Raw genomic sequence first — 7,850 nt, forward strand, 5'->3', positions numbered from 1 at the left:
ACCTGGTCCATCCCAATGCTAGATATGTTGGGAGGGACAAGACATTGAAAAAATTTTACGCAGGCGCCTGGCGCCTGCCCTTTGCGAAAATAAATCACGCAGGCGCCTGGCGCCTGCCCTGTTTTCCAGCAGTTCGAGTTTCGTTTTCCTTCACGGTTTGGGTTTTAATTTTCGATAGCATGGGCTTTATTTTGGGTCAAACATTAATCCTTTATGATTTAGCTTTAAGAACTTCTCTTCAAACTCAAATTTTGTTTCTCTAATCCTATTTTGTATTCAAATTTGTTTTCTTTTCCTTTTAGGTTTAGGAAAACTTGGTTGAACTTAAATGTCAATCCCTTTCCATTTAGGATTTAGTTTGGGGAAAGCTTTAAATAGACCCATTGCCTAAGCTTTACAACTCCACCAAAACCCACACAACTCTCTTCTTCCCCTTGTTTTTTCGAAAAAAGACCCATTCCCTTCATCACCCTTGTTTTCGATTTTCAGCCACCAAAGAGAAGAAGAAATTTCCAGCATTTGCTTACATCTATGGCTTCCTCTTCTCAACATACTTCACTTCCTACCTCTTCCACTCAAGCTCCAAATGCCACAAGCATTCCTTTTCCACCATTGGAGAACTTCCAACACCACATGGGTTCAGATTCTAGGCTAGCTGCTGTTAGGGGAGGAAACCCGCTTCAAACATTTGAATGTCCTCCATCCCAAGCTCCTACACAACATCCTATAATGAGCCCACATGGTTATGTTAATTTTCAGCAACTACCCACCTTTAATATACCTCAAAACAGTGAGTTTAGGGCTGAAAATCCTCAACAACTTCCTCCAATGATCAATCCGGGTATGTACCAACCGTTTATGTTTAACCCGGTTCCTTCATATCATTTTCCCTTGTCCCAAATGCAAATTCCAGCTAGTGTTCATCCTTATGGAATGCCAAACCCATCTACTTTATTTCCTAGCCTTCCACCTTATTATGGAATGGGTCATTGGGTACCTCCAACCAATTATGGGATGCTTTCACCTAGGGTTCCCCCACCAGCTCAACTTCCATTCCTAGAAAGAGGACCTCAAGCACCCCAATTGAACCCTAACATATCGAGTACCTTCAACATGGGACAACTAAAACCCTTAGAGCCTCCTAGGATGCCAACCCCAACCAATATGCCAATGGATGCAGGAGATGAGCATGGAGGAGAGCAAGAGAAGAGCCACAGCCATAGGCTAGAGCCCGGGGTTTCGATAGGGCAAAAGAGGAAGGGCAAGGAGGTGATGATAGACCCAGAAATTGAGGAAGATGGGAGTAGTAGGCGTCTGACGCCTAAGGATTCATCTATGGAGAACAGGGACGAGGAGCAGTTTTATTCATCTCCATTGATTATTACACCGGAAGATGGTAATGATGATTTTCTACTGGTTTCACGAGGACATTGTTCAAATATGCCGGAAACAGAGGATACCGAGAACGAAGTGGTGAGAACAGATACTCAGGAACCTTCCCCATTGGATACACCTACAGAAGGAGCATTTTGTAGTCACCAAGAGTTGCCTACTGGGGCAACTGGATCTACTCCGTTGGCAACGGATGAGTATGTCACACCGATGGCCACTCTACCAGGGGTAAGGGATGCTCACACTATTCCTTCTAATACAGTTAACCCACTTGGGTGTGATACAGGTAGATCCAAGGTTGGGGAGAATAGTACTCAAGAACCTACCAGCGAAGAAGATCCTGAGGACACGCAGACGATAAGGGAAATGTTTCAATACAAGAGGCGGGAGAAAAAGAGTTCAAAACGACGTGCAGTTCAGGCTAAGAAGCCAACAGTGCCCATGAATGAACCTAAAACGAGAGCTGCGAAAGCTAAAGCAGCTGAAGCTAAGAAGAAGGTAGTGGCACCTGGGCCAGTTGATACAATTGAACTGGACTTGTCTGAGGGAGAGGAGGTCGAGACGAAATGGAACGCAGCAAATTTAGCCACTCGAACTTCATTAATGAAATCCCGTAAGATTATGACAGAATTGGGATTTAATCTCACCCTAGGAGATGTGCCTGATGATTGGAGGGAGACCGCTAGAGACAAAGAATGGAGACCACTCATTCAGCCTATACAATGTGAGGCTTTGGAGTTAGTCAGAGAGTTCTATGCTGCTGTCCATCCCCAGTCACATATAGCCATAGTGCGCGGGAAGGAAATACGGTTTGATGCCACTCAGATCAACTACACCTTCAACATTGAGAATATCAGAGATGCTGTGGGCAATAAGATGTTAGTGACTCCGACTCTGGAACAGCTTGATGAGGCTCTAGAATGTGTTGGGAAGCCCTCTGCCACTTGGGATTTGACTACTCATGGCAAGGTACGACTAAAACCCGAGGATGTTTCCCTAGCTGCTGCAGGATGGTTATACATAGTCAAAAACAGAATTCTGCCAACGGAGCATGATGAGCATGTCACTCAGGATAGGGCATTGCTGGTTTATGCCATGCTAAAGGGCATAGATGTGAATTATGGAGAATTGATCAATACTAGTATCCATGAGTGTGCCCACCGAACACGTGGTAAGCTTTATCACCCACGTTTGGTCACTTCTTTATGTTTACGACAAGGTGTACAGCTCCCTGAGGATCAAATTAAGAGAGATGCCCCAATTGTGGAAGAGAAGAATATTCGGCGTATTATCGCCCATGCGTTACAAAGAAGGGAGGGTACTGGGATGTCTCCTACATCGGAGATCCGTCGTCTTCGAGAGGAGAACCAACAGCTGCGAGATCAGGTTCGAGAAGTCGTGCAACATATCTACAACTTAAGGACTTCATTGGATTTTGCGGTTTTACCTTCATGGCCTCCAGCGCTAGCTGCTATCCTTGGTCATCCATCTCCCAGTACTGACACTGATCCTAGTCCACAACCTCCGACTTCATGAAGGGGAGGTTCCTTCTTTGCTATTTTTTGTGTTTTATTCTTTTTGTTAATGACGTAGTTTGCATATTCTAGCATTACTACGCATGTTTTGTTTGTATTGATTATGTTTCGAGCTCAGTTGAAGCATGAATAAATTAGTATCGTTTATCTTCTGATCACTTAAAGTATGCCTTCACTTAACCTTAGTTTAGCTTTTCACATGCCTATTTTGAAGCATCTGTGCTGTGCATGTGATTTCATGTCGATGATGATTATAAGAGATTGTTGAGTTTTCTGTTCTATGCCTGACTAAGCTTTGAGCTATTTCCTTTGTTTATGTGATAAACTCATTTTCTTTTATGTCTTTTTGATCTTTACAAACTTTAAGCTTTTTCTTTGCCCCTATATAGGAAGTCCTTGTCCTTTTTATTGTTAAGCCTTTTTCATCCGATGCAAAAGTCTTTTCCCAGTGAGGACACTGTCTCTCTTAAGTTTGGGGGGGACAATCGTTGTGTGAGTCGTTGTTTCAGAAAGATAAGGTGTTATTTATATTTAAAAAATCATGCTATTTTCTTTTGAAAAAGAGTCAGTTGGAAAGAAAGAAAATGTGAAAAAGCACTTAGCTAAAAAAACAAAAACGAAAGAAAGAAAGAAAAAAAAAAAGTTGCAAAAGAGTAAAAAGAGTCTTGTTGAGAGAAAATAAGAGTGGGGAAAAGACTTGTGTTAGAAAGAAAAGAGTGGTAAAAACATTGAGAATTAAAGAAAATGTATTTATGATTCCCGAGTCCTACTGTAGACACCCATTTAGTTTTAGGTTGGGTGTTGACTTTGAAAATAGCAGTAAGGATGGTGATAAGTGACTTCGTGTTTCTCATTGTCGTCGTTTTATGACCTAGCTGTTAGTTTCAAAGTCTTTCTACGAGTAGCTGTGGTTGAAACCGATGTTAGTGTGTGGAAACCTCAGGGGCTAGTAGCCGGTCTTTCAGATGTAGAAAGTCTTAGTGTACGAAGGGAGTGTGCAGATTCCTTAGGGGTATTTGAAAACGTTTTCTGTTTTTGAAAGAGAAAAAAGATTTTGAAAGTAAAAGTTTTTATCATTTCAAACTTGGTTTATAGTGACTAAGTTTACAAAGGCAATAAAATGGTAGGCTTTGACATCTTTTCCCTGAGACAATTTATGATTGAACATCTCGGTTGCTTTTGCTTTTCCTTGTCCATGTGTTAGAAAGCTGATTAAAGTTGCTAAGTTTTGCTTGAGGACAAGCAAAAAGTTAAGTTTGGGGGTGTGATTACGCTTGTTTACATGCGTAAAAAGAAGGTTTTAGATGCTGTTTTTACTATGTTTCAGCTTTGTTTCGGACTTTTTCTCGATCGTTTGAGTTCCAATTCATGCAAAATTCATATACTATGGTTTGTGGATGGCTTATGTTGTATTTATGACATTTTAGGACCATTTGGGAGTGCAAATTAATCAAAAGAAGCGAAAAGACGGAAAAACTTACCATGGAGGCGCCAGGCGCCTGGGAAGCCTGCAGAAAACAGTGTTTCTTCCAACTTTGCCCTTAATGAAACGCGTCTTCCAATGCGTTTTGGTGGTTCCAACCGATGCATACGTGTAGAAGAAGTGTTCCACTATCAGTTTGAGCACGATTTGGTCAGTCAAAAGAGTTGGAAATGGGTGATTCACCACCGTTTTAGGACCTACCTAACCAATTCTGCACAGCTATAAATTCCAGCAACTTCTCCACCAAATTCATCAAGCCTTGCTTCCTTCTCTTGATCATTTTTAGTGTTTCTTTGTTGCTTTCTAAGTACTTTTGAGTTGCTTTCATTAGTTGCTTTTGGTTTTTAAATCCCGAGCACTTTACATTCTTTTATTGAGCTTTGTTTTGTTTCCATTTGTACTTAGTCATTTTCTACTTATTCAAATATATAAAAATCTAGCACTTTGCTTATCTTCTCTTTGCCTTTACTTTATTTTTAGTTAAGAGAGTTGTGTTTTTGGAGGAAAGAGCACGTGACACTCTCCCTTGCTTGAAAGAGAAGGGCGAAGCTCTCAATCCCGATAAAAACTCTCCGTTAGTTAACTTTTGTTTTTCACACATGCATTCCACATTCAACCACTTTACTTGCTGTATTTTCTTCAATATGTCTTTCTAAAATCCCGTCTCTAGCCCGGTTATGGATAGTTAGCCTTTTATGTCTAAAAAGGGTTGCTAAGAAGTAGTGTTTTTACTTTCCATTCATTGCTCAACATGCTTTCCCAAAAAGTTAGGATTTAGAGAAGGCCACTGTAAGTCTTAACAAGTCAATACTGAAAAGGTTGCTTATTTGCATTGTTGAGTGATTAAACCGAGGAGAGGAGCGCCTTAGACATAAGGGTTCCGCTTAAGTAGCCTAGACATAGGACCTTAACCCGAGGTTGCGACTATTTCCATCCTAAAACTAAGATATATCTCATAATAGACATATTAGGGAATGTCTTAGGACTTTGAACTTGCTTAGACATAAGTAAAGTGAGAAGCGTAGTCGTTAGTTTCTAAAGTAAAATGCATATTGTCCTTAGCATGTCTTGATTCTTTGTTGGCTAACTTGAAGTAATTCGGGCTAGGTTTTATCATTCTAAGTCCAAATCCCAAATCCAAACCATTATTTGTGACCACTTCCCATTTTACAAGAATCACTCATTCCAACATTCACTATTCTTTAAAACTTTAGAGCTTGGAAATTGTTTAGAAGTCCTTGAGGATCGATACTTGGATACTCCATCCATTTTATATTACTCTGACAGGTGTGCGCTTGCATCTATATAATTGTTACCACGCTTAGCGCGTGCGTTCAGCATAAACGCCCAGTCAAGTTTTTGGCGCCGTTGCCGGGGACTTTAGTTTTAAAATTATTTTCAAATTCTTTTAGTTTTTATTTTTGTGAATTGTTGTTGGGTGTAATTTCCATCCACCGTTTTTGTTCTATATTTTTGGTCGTTTATCTCACAAGGGTAAGTTAAAGTGCATGAGCACAAGATCTTTTCTTCTACCCCTTGACCCTGAGATTGAGCGGACCCTTCGAAAAACTCGAAAGGAGCAAAGACTTCGAAAACAACTAGAAAAGCAAAAAGAGAGAGAAGGTGAAATCAGTCCTGAAAGTGAGGTAGAGAGTACAAGCACATCAATGGCAGATATTCCACCTCGTGATCCGGTTGATCCACCTGCTGTTAACGGTAATATGAGGGATCATGCAAGAAATGATGAATTCAACCATATCCAGATGGCGGACAACAGAGACGTGGCAATGCGAGAATATGCCGCCACGGCTTTTCAGAACTTTGATTCAGGGATAGTCAACCCTATTCCAGCCCACGCAAACTTTGAGCTTAAACCAATGATGTTCCAAATGTTGCAGACAATTGGACATTTTGGAGGGCAGGAACATGAGGATCCACATGATCATCTGAAATCATTCATTCAAATTGCAAATGCATTTCGATTACCTGGTATAACAGACGATGCTCTGAGACTAACACTTTTTCCATTTTCTTTGAAGGACCAAGCTAGAGCATGGCTCAATGCATTTCCACCGGGATCCATCACCACATGGGGGTCGTTAGTGGAGAAGTTCTTAACAAAATTCTTCCCACCTACTCGCCACGCTGATATCAGAGAGGAGATCATCTCCTTTAGACAGTATGATCGTGAACCTGTTCACGAGGCGTGGGAGAGATTTAAAGAACTAATCAGGAAATGTCCGAACCATGGCTTACCGGCATGCATCCAGATAGAACATTTCTTTAGAGGTTTAGATCATCCTACTAAGATGATGCTAAACAATGCTGCCAACGGAGCCTTTACAAAGAAGACATTCAACGAGATAGTTGACATCCTAAATGACTTAGCTTCACATAACGAACTATGGTGTTCGCAAAGATCTAGGGCAGCACCAAAGAAGCAAGATCCAGCTGGAGTTTTGGCTCTGGACATTGCGACCTCGATGCAAAAAGAGATGGTTACAATGAACCAGAGGCTGAAAGAGATGGCATTGGGAATAAAAAATCCATTAGCCACGCCGATACAACCTGTGCAGTCGGATTATTGCACTCCTGCCCCTGTTTGCCAAGTCAATGATCTCATTTGTTCATTTTGCAGTGAAAACCATATCTATGATAATTGTCCACATAACCCTGCTTCTGTTTTTTATGTAGGACATGGGAACAATAGGAACTTTAACCCATATTCGAACACCTACAACCCAGGTTGGAGGCACCACCCTAATTTCTCATGGGGAGGACAAGGAGGTTCGAGCGGTTTTAATCAAGGGCAGAGCCAACAGAACAAGCAGCCCTATGTTCCACCTACACAGCAATACATCCCACCACCGCAACAGCAGTATAATCAGAGAACACAGACTCCACCAGTTCAAAATAACAACTCAAATCTTGAGAATATGATGAAGGAGTACATGGCCCGAACCGACGCAGTGATACAATCCCAAGCGGCATCAATGAGGAATTTCGAGACCCAATTGGGACAGCTCGCCAATGAATTGAAGAATAGACCACAAGGTTCTTTTCCAGGCCATACTGAATTACCAAAACGAGAAGGGAAAGAACAGTGCAAAGCTGTCACCCTCAGGAGTGGACTGGCATATGATGGACCAACAATGCCAACAACAGATGTACAGATTCCGTCCACTGAACCAATTGTAAAGATACCAGAAAATCCAACAACACCAGAAAAAGAAAATATTAGAAAAGGTAATGAGGACACCCCGAGTGTTCCTCCACAGGTACAGCCTTCTTTTACCCCTACTCCCCCGTTTCCACAAAGATTAGTTAAGAAAAATAATGATTCCCAGTTTAGAAAATTTTTAGATATTTTAAAACAACTGCACATAAATATACCATTAGTAGATGCTCTAGAACAGATGCCAAATTATGCTAAGTTTTTG

General features: G+C 41.2%; 1 non-coding gene across 1 annotated transcript; it reads right to left on the reverse strand.

Moving 5' to 3' along the window:
• Nucleotides 1–6,557: 6,557 nt before the first annotated feature.
• Nucleotides 6,558–6,664, reverse strand: LOC148209882 (small nucleolar RNA R71). The gene has a single exon (XR_015793300.1). It is a non-coding gene; the product is annotated as a small nucleolar RNA R71 (small nucleolar RNA).
• Nucleotides 6,665–7,850: the final 1,186 nt, after the last annotated feature.

Source organism: Momordica charantia (assembly GCF_013281855.1).
Source record: "Momordica charantia cultivar OHB3-1 chromosome 8 unlocalized genomic scaffold, Mcharantia_2.0 BLBB01000008.1, whole genome shotgun sequence".
Taxonomy (NCBI): domain Eukaryota; kingdom Viridiplantae; phylum Streptophyta; class Magnoliopsida; order Cucurbitales; family Cucurbitaceae; genus Momordica; species Momordica charantia.